The sequence below is a fragment of the Camellia sinensis genome, chromosome 8 (assembly GCF_055761805.1).
Source record: "Camellia sinensis isolate YWXY chromosome 8, ASM5576180v1, whole genome shotgun sequence".
NCBI classification, from domain to species: Eukaryota; Viridiplantae; Streptophyta; class Magnoliopsida; order Ericales; family Theaceae; genus Camellia; species Camellia sinensis.
In genome coordinates this window covers 111,330,019-111,349,078 of record NC_138968.1, presented here as the reverse complement: position 1 = coordinate 111,349,078, position 19,060 = coordinate 111,330,019, and positions in this window count along the sequence as shown.

Genomic DNA, 19,060 nt, shown 5'->3' with positions numbered 1-19,060 from the left:
AAATGGTTTTGGAAAGTTTTAATAAAAGCTGATTTTATTCAAATTTTGCCTTTTACAACTTAGACCATTTTTGGACCAAAAAGAAGATTTTCAGTGCACACAACTTTTAATTTCATTGATTTCAATAGAAAGTTCTCCAACTCTCAATACAGATCAAAGTTGCTTTTATTACATTCAAAAAACTTGAAAAGAAAGATCAAAGTAATAAACTAGGGGCATAGATGAGTCAGGTGCTCCTGCGCCCTCCACTCGTGCTAGTAGAAGCTTCTGAAGCTAAAATGGGCTCGGTTTGTGCCTCCTCATCAAGCCAAGCCAAGCATTCGCTAGAAAGGGCACAATTGAAACTAGGGACAAGGGCCAGAAGCTCTCTCGTCCTCTACGCAATGAGGTACCTAGCCAAATGTGAACCTCGGATGGGGAATGAAACCGGGTACTATACCCCCTCTTCTGGGCGGATCTAATCCTGTCCAAACTGACGTCTGAACCTGAGCGGGAAATAGAACACACAGTGTGTGAGGCTAATCAACTGTATGCCAGGTTGTCGAGCCATGCTGTAACTCATCTCGGTCAGGTTAAGCTAGGGGCAGTGCCAGGCTATGTTAGCAGTAGACCTGTTACACATCCAGTGGCACCACCATCCCTCATTCGAGAAATCCACTAGTCGGTGGCGGAAAAAATAGCCTCAAATTGAGTACTCAGGGCAAGAGTCCACTACCTTCAGCTTATCCATAAGCCACACCTGGGAAGTAGGGGTGAGCAGCGGATATACCGATCCGCCAAAATCGACCGAACCGAACCGATCCGCCACATTTTGGACAGATGCGTGATGACGAGCGGACGGTTGCAGATTGATTTTCTTCAATCCGCCAATCTGGCGGACAGATGGTGGATTTGAGATTCCTTTGGCCGCAACCGAACCGCCAAACCGCCAACACCCCTAGTAATTTATAAGACTTTGTGTTTTCAGTTTGTTTAAATATTCTGTTTGTGTTTTCAATTGAAAAAGAGTTTAAATATTTTGTTGAAAAAAAAAATTCAACTTGAATATCTTTTTTGAATTGAAAAAAATAAACGTATTATTTATCTATATTTTTTTGTTTTTAAATCTATCTCTAAAAATAATAGATAGAAAATATGATATATGCTAGTTGGTTTTTATTTTCAAAAACAGATATAGATGTAACAATACAGAGACATACAATCTCTACTATTGCTCTGTTCATGGTTTTAGTGGTTTAAATTATTTTTATATTTTAAGAACCACAGATTGTAATACTTTATGTGGATGAGGCATGCTGTGATTGTAGTATGTGGATGAGGCATGCAGTGATTGTGATATTCTAAAGTTTCAAACTTTCTTCATTTGGATGAGGCATGCAGTGATTGTAATATTTTTGTAAGTCATTAACTGTAATACTTTCTTCTTCTTCTTTTTTTCTTTTTTTTTGAGGAAGTGCACAAGTTGAATTATGTTGAAAATTTATAAAATTTTAAACCGCCAAACCGATTCGCATCCATCCGCCAAACTGCCAATCCGCTCAATCCACATCCGCCGGATTGGCGGACGGATGCGGATTGATTTTCTCTAATCCGCCAAGCTGGCGGACGGATGATGGATTGGAGGTTTCATGGCCGCAACCGACCCGCGCCCACCCCTACTGGGAAGGGATGAAAGAAAAGAGAGATTAAAGAATAGAGAGATGTATGTTGAGAGAAAAGTGAGAAAAGAGTTTTGTGAGAAAAATAGAGCATGAGTACTGAGCGATGTGAGAAACACATATGAGAGAGTGTGGGAAACATTACCTAAAGAAGTAGTGGACTCCCTACGAATCTGGTAGTCTCTCGCCGATGGAAGGCGTCTAAGCCCATCAAAGTTTCGGCCAGCGCCAAGCCAATGCAACTCTTACATTCTTTCAGGCCTTGTGCCACTTCGATCAAGTGAATGCTAGACCTGCCAAAACTAGGGGCAAGAAAGGAATGGGCCAGCATACATAAGCAAAGGGCATGTTGTTGAAAACCCCGCCAAAGATGATCGCCACGGTCACCAGCATCGGAAAATCGACGAATCAAACTGGCAATGTCTAGCTCTTCGTTGTGGGCCAAAAATCGAGCCTCATGTAGAGTAAGCCCACACATCTATCCCAAAGCTTGGGCGTGGCCAAAACAAGACTGAGGCATGATTTCCTCATCCTGCCGGGATTCCTTACCACCTAAAATTCTTTAATTGTCGGGCATATTTCTTGTCCCTAGAAGCTAAAGATGCATGTAATCGGGTTCCAGCATCTAGCCGCGGCATGAAGGAATGGAAAACAAAGTGGAGTTTCACTCAACGAAAAAAGTGCATTTATGCCGAAACCCCAGAAATTTACCTTCTCTGAGCCGTCAAAAGTCGCAATCCAATCTGCGAGGTTTTAAGCAAGAAATGGCTCCATTTGTGGCAAAAAAATAGTAACTAGAATGAGTTCTGGAGAAGAAATGACGAAGGTGAAGCTTTTGTAGAAGATAAGGCAGTGAGTGGAAACCAACTGTCAACAATTTGGAGGTTCTGCACATTGGTGGCCGGCAGGCCACTGCTGATGGCCAACTGGCCACTTTTACAACCAGCAAGCCACTGTTGGTGACCGGCAAAGTTCATCCATGGCCAACAACCTTTCTCCTCTAGCCGACAGCCTCCCTTTTTGGCCTGTTGTCCACCTATGTGTTGGAAAGTGTGGGTAGCTTGTGTTTTGTCTCTTTTTTTTTGTGTTTTGGGTGGTCTTGTTTTGAGTCCTTTGTCCTTTTGTTTTAGTCTTTGTTTATATTTGTATTTGAATTGTTGTTATTTTGTCTATTGAGTCGTGGTTGTTTTGTTTATCGAGTTGTTGTTGCTTTTTTTTTTATCTAGTTGGTTTTTTTTTTTTTTGCATTGTTTATTGAGTAGTTTTTTGTTTTAGCTGTTGGTCGGTTCATTACCCAAGTAAGAATGTTATGTTCAATCAAGTTCTCAATTTTGCAAAGTCAATTCCATGTACATTTCATGCAAGTGTGGTGCTTGTGATGCAAAAATAATAACACAGTTCAAAAACCCGCAAATTTTTGTTCCGATCATTTTTATTTTATTTTTTTTCAAAAGAGGAGTACAGGTTTCAAAAAAAAACAAGTAAAACTAGGTTGATGCTACATGTGTTGAACTGTACAAACAAAAAAGAAACTAAGCAAAAGTACAAGTAAATCAGCGCCAGTCATGTCAGGCTCGAAAGGCCCTCTTTGTCCTCTTCCTAGGTGGGGACTTAGTGTTGTCTCCAGATGTCGTGCTGAAATACGTGCAGAAAGTAAGGGAGAATACCTAGATGCCGTGGAGACTGATCAGTGCCTCCCTTCTCAGTATCATGCCCTCGAATGAAGCTAGTAGCTCGAGCAGTCCCTCAGTGTACTCCGGGGGTGCCTGCAAATGCATTGGAAATGATCAGTATCCGGAAGGAACAAATATCAAAAAGAAAATGGAAAGCTGGAGAAAATATGGTACATACCGGAGGGGCATCACGAGCTCTGATGTATCTATGCCTGGCCTCTGCTAGCTCGATCAGAATCTGGTAAGCCATCCCGATCGACTTCCAGCATGTCAGCATGGTCGGGATCTCTAGCTAATCGGTAGCCTGTACAGTGGGAGGAGCCCCTCTAGTCCTGGTTCTCGCCGCTCGAGTTCCACCTACCCTAGGGGCACCTGCTACCCTGCCTGCACAAGCACCCATCAAGGGAGACATGAAAGGTGTCTGGATAAATGTCGAGTAGTCTTTCTCCCCGCAGAAGTAGTCAGCGTCCAAGCCCATAGTGAATTGGATCACCTCCTAGAAGGAAAAACTCTCTGTAGTCCTCATAGATGTCGAGGGAGGCATGGGAACTACCAGCTCAGGCAAACCCATAGTCTGGCGCATGAACCACTCGCCTAGAAACCAGACTTAGCAAATTGGGCCCTCCAGTAGAAGCTAAAAATCAGAGGTCCCCCAGGCTGCAGCGTACTGGTCCCGAACTCTAGCCGGTATGGTCGCCCAAGGCCTGCTAGGTGATATGCAAACAGGGAATATACAGATTGTTAGTCTTCGTTAGCTGTTGGTAAAGCAGAAATAACTGTGAGTTTTGGGTTATCTCCTTCGTAGTCACTGTGTCAAAGCACTGGCGAAAGAATAAAAAGGTCTCTCAGGTCCTACGCAGGCATCTGTTGTCATACCGACGAGAGTACGGCACAACAGGGGGAATCTCCTCCGCCGGCTCCGAAGTAAGGGTCGGGAAATACGCATATACCCAGAGCTGCAAGAAAAAGGTAACAATGAGTATATAGGGTATAGATACAGAGAATGCAGAATGCAAAAATACAATGTATAGAAAGTACAAATGTAGAAAATACAGAATGTATGATGCAGAAAGCACAGTGTATATATGTAAAGAATACAATATACAATGTACAGAAAGTACAAAGCAGAAAGCACATAAATAGAAGATAGAAAATGTAAAGTAGAAATGTAAAGCGTACCTCCCAGGCTCACCAATAGCCTCCAACCCTGTCTCTCCTCTTGCAGGATGTAGAGCTCATGTAGCCGTATAGTGTGGCAAGGCCAACTCCTCCCCAGTCATAGAACTGAACCTGGGGTAGGATCACTAGGGCGCTCAGTAGATATAGTCCTACAGTGTTCCACCTGTTTGCAAACAAGGTGGTACCGAGGAGCAACATCAAAAAGCCCTAGGCATAATGCTCAGTCTCCTCTAACGTCTATGGCTCTCTCCCGTGGAAGTGTTCAGTCAACCAACTGTATCAGACCATGGCCAGTTTGAAGAGAGGTGGGTGTGCTCCCAGCAAATGTAGCCAGACGGCCTCCGACTCACCTATATCCATGTCATAAGTGATCGGATCACCCCCTACTCCAATGCCCGTGAGCATGGAGAAGTCATAGAGAGTCATCCTCATCTCCCCGGCAGTGGAGAAGTGGAAAGAGTTGGTGGTATCCCACCATCGCTCCACCAGTGCGCCAAGAAGTGGTCGGCTCGCGATGTGGCGTAATAGCTCAGTGCAGAACAAGCTGAAGCCAGCCTCATCGATGACGTCATGTACGCCAATAGGGAGCTCTAGATACCAGTCCCTTGCTGTCGTGGCTCCGTAGCCCCTGATGGAGTGAGAGTCCTCCTGTGATCAGAACAATGATATATAGTGATATGAGAACAGGCAGATGAAAGGCAGTGTAAAAAATACAATGCAAGAGTCTGATTAAGGCAAGAAATACAATGTAAGCATACAATTGAAGCAAGGAATATAGTTAAAGCAAGAAATGTAATGTAAAGTGAAGAAAGCATGAGAATGCTATGTCTACCTCGGTGACGCCGTGGGACAAATGGGAGTCTGGCTCCCGCAGCAAAAGGTCCTCCGGCGCGCGTCACGCGAACTTGCTAAAATGCCAAATGCCCCCGAGTGGTAGCAGTACATGCGTTCGGGGATGGTATCTCTCTAGATCAAAGGGTCGTACCCTCAACGGTAGTGGCTCCAACTCTATCTCTAGCTCAAACTCTACCTCGATGTCAGCCTGAACGCCTCCAGCTGCCTCACCAATCTCAGCAGCAACCGGCTTATCCACCTTAGGAATGGGTGGCAATACGTATGGAACCTCTGGAGGCGCCCCGTCATGTGGAATATCATCTGCCATATGAATATGGGTGAAAATTGGGGAAAAAATGGGAAAAAAAAAGTGAAACTTGGAAAAAGTCAACCCTAGGAGAGAAAAAGTGGGAGGAAAAGTCAAAGCTGAGGAAAAGGCACAAAACCCGAGAGCAACTCAAGGGGAACAAGCCTCAAGTGGTGAAACTCCAAGAAAAAACACCGAAATCAAATTTCAATCGGTTTAAAACGAAGGAAACAAAGAGGGTTTAGCGAATCAACTTCGCGTGAGGCATTGACAAAACACGTAGAAAGCGCGGATCTAGAAAAAATGAGTGTTTAGACAGAGAGAGAAAGAGCAATTGTGGATGTGGGGTAATGATGAAATGAAGTGTCAAGCCTTGTACTTAAAGACACGTAACGTAAGTGAAAAGACCAAAATGCCCGAAACTACCACGGGTGGCCGGCAGTGGTGATTCTTGGCCGGCAGGCCCCTCTAGTGGCCGACAAGTGGCCGGTGGCCCTCTCTGGTGTCCTGACTCTATTTTGTGCCTCTGTTTCCTGAGTGGTATATGAGAAGTTCTTGATTTGGAAACTTACAGCCGCGTTCTAGTGCGTGACTGTGTCCTACTTGCCGCTGTGAACGAAGTGTATCTTTTTGTCGTTGCAAGTCTTTGAGAGGTAAATCGAAGGTTGCATCACGTATTGCTTTTTCTTAGTTTAATCGAAATAGCATCTTTGTCATTTTTCTTTTCTCATGTACATATGTTGCACGTACACCTTGCATCCTTTTTCAGTTGTGCATAAAACATGCTCATGTCACTCATGCATAGAATACGCTATCAATCTTTCAATACAACGCGCCATCAATTCAGCATAGAATATGCTCTTGCTCTTGCTCTTGTTCATTGTTTCATGCAGCACATGCTTGTATTTCATGCATAGAACATGCTTTCGATTAACGTCATACATTGATTGTCCATCTTGAATTGAATACTTTGTGCATCTATCGCACGCATTCACTTTGTGCATCTATCGCATGCATTTACTTTGTGCATCTATCGCACTTGCTCACTTTGTGCATCTGTTGCATACAAACCGGCAAACGATATTGTATGTACAATTCATTCGGAGGAGTTCTAGATAAATTCATTTGTATCTCAGTAGGAGAACCTGTATCTTCATTTTGTGCATCTATCGCACTTATTTACCTTCGTGCATCTATCGCACACTAATCTCATGTTCCTCGGGACGTGTGAAACATGGCCCCGAGCGGTTGGCTCTCAGGACGCATGAAACACGACCCTGGACGGGTTTTACCTCAGGACATGCGAAGCACAGCCCCAAGCAGTTGGTTCTCAGAAAGCATGAAATGTGGCCCATGGCGGGTTTTACCTTGGGACGTGCGAAGCACGGTCCCGAGTGGTTGGTTCTCAGGACGCATGAAACCCGGCCCTAGATTGGTTTCATCTCAGGATGTGTGAAGCACAAGCCCAAGCGGTTGGTTCTCAAGGCGCATGAAACGCGGCCCTGGTCGGGTTTTACCTCGGGACGTGCAACGCACGGCCCGAGTGGTTGGTTCTCAAGACCCGTGAAATGCAGCCTTGGACGGGTTTCATCTTGGGACGTGCGAAGCACAAGCCCAAGCGATTTTCTTGTTATCTCAGGACGCGTGAAATGTGGCCCTGGGCAGGTTTTATCTTGGGAAATGCAAAGCACAAGCCCGAGTGATTTTTTTTTCTTGTATCTCAGGACGCATGAAACGCGGGCCCGGGTGGGTTTTCTTGTTTCTTGGGACGCGTGAAATGTGACCCCGAGTGGTTTCTCTTGTATCTCAGGACGTGTGAAACACGACACCGAGCGATTTTCTCAAGATGCGTGAAACGCAACCTTGAGTAGTGTTTTCTTTCCTCGCCTCTTATTTTGATGTGATTAGAGTGTATTTTATCTCTTGTATGGAAACCTGTGTTGGTTTTAAGCTTGAAGCTGCCCATTCATATGTTGTTATCTTGCTTATTGTATTCATTCTTGCTTATCGCATTTGTTATTGCCTAATGCGTCATCTCGCATGATCATGAGTTTTCAACATTGTGGGCGTCGCGAGGCGCATAAGTCCAACCTTCAAACTACTTTGCATGCATATCATTTGCGTCGCCCCTGAACTATGCTTGTTTGATTCCTTGCAACGGGATACGTAGGCAGCCTGCGGGCGCAACCATTTTCTTTTTGTTTTGTTTGTTTGTCCAAGTTTTTCGACCTTTTCAAAATGGGTCGTCTTCGGGCTTTGACTTTCACTCACGTCACTTCATGGCTTCTGAGTTCTATCAAAAAAGGGCAACTGTAGACACCCCATTTTTGACTGTCCTCAAAACTTGGATGTCATCGCTTGTGCACTCAATGATTATGATTGCATGTGCTCGTTTTAGTGTCCAAAATCCTCGACGGAATGCCCTGTCTTTGAGCCTTTAAACCCTATCCATTCTATGCCTTGTTTTGGACCAAAACCCTGCTGCTTCAAACCTCAAGACCGTGGGACCTACAGGCCTCCTCTAGTGGGCTGTCGACCACCCTTGTGCCTTGTCGGCCAATGGTGTGGCCTGCCGACCATTATTGGCGACCTGCCGGCCATCAGTGTCTTTTTTCAGATATTTTGTTGACAGCTGTGCTAGCTGTTGGCACAATTGGCTACATCTCCCTACACGTGTATGGAGGGATATATCTCAACCAAGTGCATGTTTTTCTATATATAGGGGGTCTCGTCCCCCATTTTTAAGGTTAGAATTTTTGGAGCAAAAATTATCTCTCTCTCTCTACATTTCTCTCTCTCTCTCTCTTGCAAGTTTGTGCATAGTAGCTTAGATACACCACACTTTTGCCTTCACCTACTTAACCAAAGTGGTTTATCTTTGAGCTGAGGTTCCTTGAGGCCTTCTTGGAGCTCTAGAAGGTGGTTTTGGCTTGAATTGTTGCCTAGAGTTGGTCTTCTCTTCAAGAGGTATAACATTTTCCTTTTTAACTTGCTTTGCATACTTGTTTTCTTATCTTTTCCCACTGATTTGGGCTGTAAAAAAATCTGTTTTTATGGGTTGAAATTGGTTGTTTTAAGTCATAAAATTAGGGGGTGGTCCACCTTTCTTTCTTCCTTGTTTGTAAGGCATTTCCACTTTTGTTTCCCACTTTCAAACCATCTTTTTTTGGGCTTTTAAATACTGAATTTCAGGGTATTTTCAGTGGTGAAAATCATGTTTTGAAGTCTAAATTTTGAGGGGTTAACCTCCCCTCCTTGTGTTTTGTTTACTAGCCTAGATAGCTCTATGTGTTAGCATACTTTTCTAGCCTTTTGTAGCTTAATTCCAGCATATTTTAGGCTGTATTTTAGACTATTTTGTCTCTGTTTTTGGGTTGTTTAAGTCATTTGAGTTTTGTTTTACATACTTCTAGTGTAAGTGTCCTCACAAGGTTGGTGTTTTAGGCCTTTAGACACTACTTGTTTGAGTTGATTGCATGTTTTGGTGCATTTCTCACTTAATTTCAGCAAGCTAAATCTCTGCAACCTCCCTCATTTCTTGGTTTTTTTATTTGCTTTGAGGGTTGTGCCTACCTTAGGATTGTTTAAGCTCAAGATTGAGGTCTATGCTTAATGGTTTAATCCTTTTTTGGGGGTTCATTATCAGCGACATGACACCTCTCTCTTGCCTTAAACTTCCCCTTGTTTGACACTTCCTTCTCTTTTAGAGGGCTTAACTCACCAATTGACTTAATTGGTTAAAGAATGGAAGGGTAATTAAAATGAGAAACTAAAAGTTGAAACTAAAATTGTGCAAAGATAAGAATTTGATTGCGTTTCGATGTGTTCAATCGGACGTTAATTGAACACAAGGAAAATTTGGGCATTTCATACTCAAAGTGATGAAATGTGTCAAGTTTCCTAGGTCTCCATTACCCATTACCCTTGATCATGCATGACAGGGTGAAGGTTGTGGGTCTTGTTTGCGCATTTATTAACTTGTACACCTTGGTTCTTTAGCCATCATGCATTGAAATTGCTTGATTAATGATTTTTTAACCAAGTGTATCACTCCTTTGAGCTTGTTTTGATGATAAAGAGGGATACAGAGTACAAACAACCTGTGAGAATACCCTCTCTTTGCTCTGTTTGCTCTCTATTGCAGCAAGAAATGGTGCATCATCAGTGGTCAGCCGGCCACTGTTTCTGGCCTACAGGCCATCAGTGTTGGACGGCAACCCCCTATTGGTGGCCCAATGAAAATTGAGCAGAGTATTTGTGAAACGGAGCAGAGTTGTTCTGGAAGAGGAAAACTAGTGCAAAGGTTGTGTAACAGAGGCTTTCGGAAGCAAACAGTGGAAGTTCTTCGGGTGGAAACCAAGCATGCATTGGGCCTCCCTCATTCCCGGGACTAGTTAATTAGTTTAATTATTAGTTAGTTAGTCATAGTTGTGTTGTGGCTAATTAAAGTGGTGCAATTATTTAATTAGATTAGTTATTTAGTTAATTAATTCATGTTGTAATTAATTATTTAACTAGTTTAATTAGTTGTTTTGTAATTAATTAGTTAATATAGTCAGTAATTAGCTTCGTATTGTACTTATTTAATTAGCTTAAAGTAGTTAATTAAATTAGTTCATTATTGTAATTATTTAATTAATTAGCTTAGCATAATTGATTATTTACTTGTTGTAATAATTAATTAGCTTAGATAGCTAGCTTATTTATTCAAGTTCTGTAATAATTAGTTAAGTAGTTTAGCTTAGCTAATTTATTCATTCGAACCCTCCTGCGCGAGGGCATCAATGTTGTAATAATGTATATGTCTTCCAACCCCACGTCTTTCTCCTTTTTATTTATCCGCTTTTGATGGTTAGATTAGGGGCATCACGTTTCAATTAGCATATCGCATGTTTGCATTCATTCTTTTGCCTTACATGTACTAAGGCTCAGTTCATCATTCAAACTTGCATTGTCGTTTATTACCTCGTTGAATACATGTTTGAACGCATGTTATGAAATTGTTGCAAATAACATATTAAGTAGCCAAGCCTATTTTAGTTGCATTTTTGCATGCGTTGCATTAGCCATCTTGTATAGTTAGGTTTCATGTATATTTTTTCTAACTCTTTTGTTTTATCTTAACTTGGAGTGTCAGGTGAGTTTTTTTAGTTCTTTAGTATACTTGCATGAGTGTGAGTGATTGTCATGTCTAGCATGCTTGCCATGAGACTAATTGCTAAAATGTTATAACTGCTTGAATGCCTGTGGATGAAGGCTTGTTGCTTGAATTGGAATAATTTGAGTAATGTTCATATGCGATCACTTTTTCAAGTGGTACATATTTCGAAACGATTTTCAAAACAAACATGAATCAAGTATTATAATTCTTATGATTTAGTCTATACTTGTGTATGTGCGCATCACATAGTATTGCTAGCCTAGTAAACCGAAACAAGAGCATATAATGTTGATAAAAATCATATCATGATTAGTAGAGACCGATCTTTGATCGGGCGAGCAGGGGTGCTCAAATGTATTCATGACCTTCCCCTCTCGTACCTAAGTTCCCAAGCCGAGACAATCTTGGTGATGACTGACATGTGGCCTTTGGCACGAGTCATGGGTTTCCTAAATTTTTTCAAAATAAAATATTTAGGTGGCGACTCTCTATCTGGCAAAATAGTCAATTTTTGACAATTTGATTCAAAATCGATTTTCCAAAAGATTTTTCGGATTTGGACTCTTTGGTGTTTATCAATTTCACATTGCACCTGTGAGATTAGATTCAGAACCACGGGAGTCCGAATTGTAGGGCTTATTTCGACTTCCGAAAGGGGGCGTGAAAAAGTCGAGCTACAGTTATGATTCTACATGTTTAAAGGATATTGTGATGGAGTAGTATGTCTATCTTTTGGGGGGCGTTACATGGCCCATGGCCTACAAATAAAGAAATCACCTTACACGGTTCCAAATACAACTTCAATGCCTCAGTCCACACCCTTACATGCACACTTGAAAAACATTTTCAGCCACGTAGAGTGAGCCCAAAGCCCAATAGAAAATATTTCAAAAACTAAATATGCTCCACTAGCATAAATGATCATGATGCAGTACATATATACAATATGCCCAATACACTTTCAAAATTCATCTGATTTCTTAACAAATCCTTTCATTCCAAACCTCAAAACCATTCGTTTATTCAAAACGTGTTCCGAGTCCAAAACATATGTCTAAATAAAATTCATTTCCAAAACAATTTTGGTATATCACAATACTAACCAACAAATACAATACTAAAACAAATGCGAGTAGATCGCTAAACAACAGCAAATACATTGCTAAAATTGTTTTCAAAACACCCTTTTAAAAACCAAATGACAATCAATAAAATAGGTAAATCTTCAAGGTTAGTATTCATAACAGTAACTACACAAGTCACTATGCCATTTTTCTGAGATTGTCTGAATAGAATCGCCACCTACCACGCTGGTTTTCGGTCTTACACCGAGGACACACATGCCAACTTAATTCTATTCTAACACCCCCTTATAGCTTTACCACTTTATTTAGTCTTTCCAAAAACACAATACATGTGATTCAAAAAACATTTTCAAAACAATCTGAAATGTTTATAAAATACAATACGAGAATTTTCCAACAACTTTTCCAAAACATGCAGTTTTGAGTTCCAAAATTCAATACATGTCCCATGATATGTATGATTAATAAATATTCCAGTTTGCCTAGTCCACATGTAATTTCTAACAAACGGCATGCTATCCTCTACCGATAGCTAAAACAATTATCTCTAATGCAATAATTAAAAAATAACAATACAAATATATATAATCCAACAAGACCTAAACCCGTATATTTTTCAATACTCAAGATTTTCCAAAAGATTAATAATACTCATTGTTTCCAAAATCCCACAACCATTTTTTTTCCATCTCTTTCCAACCAAACAATTTTTCAAAATCAACCCAACTCCCAAAAACAATATCATTTAGAATTTTTTTACAAATTGGGGCTTTTCCACTTTTAGAAACTCACATGCAATTTTATATACTGAAAATAGATTTAGCAGCAAAATCATAGCCAAACAACCCCTAATTTGGAACATACCCTCAAACCCAAATCAAAATTCCAAAATTTACCTAACAATAATAAAATCTATTTAACCAAAATACGCCACAAATACACTGTCAAACTCATATCGAGTTAAAGAAATAGACCCTACATCTTGAAGCACAGAGGAGACAAGTCGAAAAAACCGTCGGCGATCGAAAGGTGATCCGCTTAGATTAAATGGAAGCCCTCGCCGAGCTCTACATTTTTGTATATGGAACTAGGGGTCAAAATGGGTAAAAGTAGATGAAACCCAAGCTCAAAGAGCCCAAAGGGTCGGAAATGGCAAAAAAGAGAGAGAGAGAGAGAGAGAGAGAGAGAGAGAGAGAAGATTGGATTAAAAATAAATAAATATTTTCAGCTTTTTGAGACTTTTATAAACATATGGACTATGGCGCGAAACTCTAAAAAACAAAAAGGACACTCAATCCATAAAAGAAAACACAACGCCAACCCAAGCTTAGATCCATCTCCAACACCTCGAGGCCCCAAAGACACCTGAAAACCAAGAATTCTAAGAAAATCTCACGGATGCACCCTCGACCCACATAACTCGCTATGGTTTATGAGACACGAAACAATAACCACCACCTTAACAACTCCTCGGACCCAAAGACGTCAACCACCTTGGATTCAAAGACGCTAACCACCTCGCACCATCGACAATACTCAAATCACCACCAAGTGCCCACACTCAAACACGAAGAACAAGAAAACACTCTCACACAAGGCTCTCAGTCAACTCTTGTAAAATAAGGATGCAAAATAAACCACATTTAAACAAATCACATTATGGCACATTAACTCCTGAAAAATTCTAAACTCCTTACAAAATAAACATATAACATGTAACTAGCAACTCAGGCTAGGTCACGACACCACTCCACAATATAAAATAAAAATACAACCCATTTAGATTTAAGAAAAATTTCTCTTTTCTCCATTTTTCTTAAAATACTTTCCTTTCTCAAAAAGGTGATCTTGCACCGCTCACAACCAAAATACCTTTTCAACCTTCCACAACAAAACCAAAAGATTTCACAACCATTTTCCATTTTCGAAAACCTTAAGTGTTATTTATAACACAAAACACCCTTTATTTTTCATGATTTGTTAGATTCAGCTTTTTATTAAACCGAAAACTTACATTTCTGATTAAAGCCAAAACAATTCCAATTCATTAAGACCATCCAAGGCTACAACATCAAAAGAAAGATGTTTTTCCCAAAAATCATTTTCTCAGCATTTCTCCAATGAACCACAATGGCCACCCAACAACACCCATCACACCCACGATGATGCCATACTATCAACACAAAATTTATATGATAACAACCCCTAGAAATTTCCAAAACACCAGTAACACAATAAGGAAATCAAGAACGTCTACAATCATCTAACACATAATGGCGCAAAGTGATTGCAAAACTCGAGTTCCCACCTGTAACCCCAAACTAGTTACCACAAACTCGCAACAACTTTACATTGGCCTCCAAACACCAACATACCCCTAAACTCCGCATAACTCCACATCAATACTAATATCTTGCCCAACCTCACCAACTCCAAGATGGAGTTTCACACACACTCTTATATACTCTTTGAATTATGCTGGATCCCTCAAAGTTAACTTGCACTACCTCAATTCTCTACCAACCTACCGCACATATGCCTATCTGGCGACACCTCCACGTATCACACTTGAGTTCGAGTGGGACTTCTCAGAGTTAAAACACAACACACTTCTCTTAAGTCAACTGCACACACAAACCCGTGGCCACCAACACCTTACACCACGTACACCAAGACCGACAAGGTCAAAACAAACTTAACATCGCACACAAGTTACTCCACACAATCTTACTACATCACTCGGAGTTCCACTTCCAAACCAAAACTGCAACAGAAAATCATCCCAACGCTAGGGATCCCACACAAGATTCACAAGTAATCAACACGGACAACAAAAGTAATTCAGTTCTAGCATATACCAAACCACTTAACAATACATTAAATACACTATTGTCACACTAAGGCAACCTCCTAGGATAGTCCCATGACCAATCCCTTCTATTCATCGTCTAAAAACACAAAAATTATGTACCACTATACACCACGCAAAGCAAACCTCCATTACTCACTACACAACCTCTCACCCTTAACCCCAAATGGGTTTACATCAACACTAAATCCCTCATTATGCCAATGTTCACATAACCTGACTAAACTTACAATAATTCACAAGGGCCTTATCACGACCCAAACCCACCCCTATAGGTTTAAGCCGTGATCGACCAGTAATCCCAGATTACCTTCGGCCTCAATGACCAAAATCAATCATAATATAAGAATGGGGCTTAGCAGAAGCAATAGTATAATAGAAAAACATACCATTGAGCAGTGCATAAATGTCGAAATCATAGATATTAAAAACCTAAACTCTATACAACTTATAAACAATATCTCAAAGTTAGACTCCTCGTACAACATCATCCATACAAGTTCCAAAGTATCCAAAGGAACAAAATAAAACAAACGATGGGTTAACAAAGGTTAACTCCTCTCGAATCCAAGCACTCCCCTTGACGAAGGCACCTTCCAAAACGACTTCATAGGGGCAGACACCAAGGCAGCCTTAAACTTGATGTCCCACTTGCTCACCTATATATATATATATATATATAAGGGAGAGGGGTGAGTTGAAGCCTAGTGGAGTCCAAATCCTCTCCAGCTTTCTTCTCCAGCCTTCTCTCCAGTTAACGGCCAGGATTTGGCCACGTTACCCCTAACCAAATCTATGACTTAGATCAGATTAGCTAACACACACACACACAAAAAAAAATTGAATTTCATTCAACACAGCAAAATAGAGCTTCCTCCTATATCTTCTTATTCACTTTTTTCCTCCCTCTTGAGCTCTGATGAACGACGACTCCATCTCATGACATTAACGGCGACGAATCCAAGTCGGCCACCACTATATAGCTACATCTCCACCACAGCATAGCCACAGTCCATGTTTCTCTTGCTAACAAACATTGAATTGTGACTCACATATTAAACCCACAAGGCTACTCTGTAATTGCTCTTCTACACAATAACCTTTAGACCCTTCTTCAATGGGTGATATCTCTAATCATGCACCATTAAGAGAGGGTATTTGTGGTTTGTTTGAAAAAAAAAGTGTTTTTGGGATTGCTCTATCTTCTGTGTATTGAGAGAGAGTATGAACAAAACAAAGAAATTATATGAAAATATATATATATATATATATATGAGATGAGAAGGAATAGAGGAAGTGAATATTTGAAGGACAAGTATTTCTAGGATTGCTCTATTTATTCTTCAATGAATATATGTTGCAAAATATATGTATTGTTGAGAGATAGAGAAAGAGAGAGAGAGAGAGAGAGAGACCGAGAAGGAGCCGTCGATGTACGCCGCCGACTTCGATTTACCGTTGTCGATGTCAGAGGGAAGCTTTGTTTTGTTGTGTTGAATGAAATTTATTTTATTTTTATTTGTTTTTTTTTGGTTAGCTAATTTGATCTGAGCAGTAGATTTGGTTACGGGTAACGTGGCCAAATCCTAGCCGTTGACCAGAGGGAGGGCTAGAGAGAATCTGGACTCAGCCCAGTGAGTAATATCAGTATAAAGGTTTTATATGAATGAAGTCCAGTATGTTATAAAACATATCTTTCGTTTCCAAAACAATCCATGTCTACAAGCAAACCAATAGAATACAATCATATCAATCTCTTGTTTGCAATAGCAATAATCAATCATTCAATTTACGTGGTATATCGAATAGAGTAATAAAAAGACAATGTACCGAAGCCAATAGGACCACAAGGGTCAATCCAATGGAACCACAATGGGTCATCAATAATCCATAATTCAATGTGGACCATTAAGGTCTAACATCAGAGATCTATGTGTTTTAATTAATCCAATGGGCCAAGATACTGTTTCCTCCAGGCAAAGGCCTAATAATCAATGGGCCATGGTATTGTTTCCCCTAGGCAAGGGCCTAATAATCAATGGGCCATGGTATTATTTCCCCCATGTAAGAACCTCACTAACGAATGCCACGATTACAATTCAAATGGGACATTCATTCATAAATAGCAAAATAGAATTCAAAATATCAAATTTGAACAATTTCCAAACACATTTCGAACAAAGCTTTATAAAGACATTACTCACAATTGGTTAAATTGATACTAGGTCTCGGATGTCTACCTACACACTACACACAACAATACACACATTAAAGCACAAGTCTCAATCAACCATTCTATAATTCAATTTCTGTTTTATGTGTTTCTAGCTTATTCCATAATTAAGGATGTTCAAATGATGCAAAAGAATGCCTAAAAGGGTATGAGGATGCAAATATGTACTTATAAGTGTTAGTCGAAATTTGCTGAAAATATGGCAATTCGCTCGAGCACACCTTTGGTCATTCAATCAGTGTGACATGTCTGCAAAAGTACTAGATGGTCGAAATGTGAACTTGATAATCGCTCGAGCCAAGTGCCAAACAAATGGGAGTTTGCTCGAGTGCACACTTGGTCGCTCGAGCCAATAACCAAAAGTTTGTAAAAATACTGGATGCTTGTGATGTTCACTCGAGCCAAGGATCCTTCACTCGAGCGAACTGGGTGGATTCTGGGTTTTCCAGATTTGAGTTTGAAGTTCAAAAACACTATTTTCTTGTTTAAAGCTTGCATGGTTAGTCTCAAAAGCTTAGAAGCACTTTATAAAGCATGAGTACTTGGAAGTTTTGAAGCCATATACCCAAATTCTCTTTCAATTCTTCAAAACAAAGTCCAAAACACTATGTTCTTGACATGCATGTAGGAAACTCTTTCAATTCTTCAAAACAAAGTCCAAAACACTATATTCTTGACATGCATGTAGGAAACTCAACTCTTTTCTTTACAAAACATGTTTATATGAGATTTTGAGTGTAAAATCATGAAAAATCTCAAGAAATAACATGTGCAAGTCCCATGCATGTATGAATTTGTAGAAAACTAAGTTCAAATATGGAGAATTATGCATGCATGTACACAATTCACTCAAACTCACTACATTCATGGTGATTCTAACTCTTTTCTTTCAGATTCATGCAAATGGTCCTACAACTTGGTGAATTCATCTTCCTACATGGATTATCTTCATGAATTAAGGGTAAGGATCACACCTAGAGCTTGAATTTGGCCTTAGATTAGCTTAACCTCTTCAATCTCTCTTTGAATTCCCTTGAATTCTTCTTCTTCTCTCTCTCTCCCTCTCTCTCACTCTACAAGTGTGGAGGTCACTCTCTATCTCTAACTTTCAGCTCAAGAGTTGATGTAAATTAGCTCCTAAGCTTGATTAACAAATATATATAGGTGGATTACGGCTTAACTAATCAAGTAGGATTAGGCTTAATTAATTGAGCTTAAGTCTATTCAATTATAATTAATTTTATTCTAATTATTTTAATCCAAATCAAATTTTAATTAAACTTACAATATGATTCTAAATATTCCAACTAACCTATTGAATTAATCAATTACGGTTTCTGAATCCGTTTAGGTTTTCAATTTCAAATTTCTAAGTCGGTATTTAAACAGATAATTCACAAACAAATAGATAAGCATCAATTAAGCACATAACCATGCAAATATGCTCAACAAAATAGTATATAAAAATAATACGGAGGTCGGGGTCATCACAAACCTACCGCATCACAATGCTACCGCTACCACGTAACAACCCAAGCCGAACAACAAACAAACATAACACCTCAATCCTTGGTGACCGATAGGGTCAACCCTTGATCCAATATTCTATACCACTACACATTACACAGGTACAAACAAAAATACTAATTCTCCTCGCGGGCGTGACCTCCCCAGCACAGCCCATTGTGGGCGTGACCTAGCTAGTCGCGGGTGCGACTAGCTCAACATAGAAGACTTGGGATGTTGCCCAGCTGCCAACCCAACGCACAACAAAGGTCCCAACCACCCAAAAAGGTTCAAGCCACTCAGAACAACTCGTGTCCCAACCAAACAGAAAATGGGTTGGGTTAAACTGACCTAGACCACTGCATTAAACAAAAATTGATAGATTTTCGAGTTCAAATTTTAAGTTTAAGAAGAATATGAGAAAAAAATAGTTTTTTATTTATATTTTTATAAATATTCTATCACATAAATGAATTTTTCATAAGAAAAACATTCTACAAAGAATCTATGCATGGTAATGTATATTTTCTTGCTTAAATTTTAGTTATTTAAATT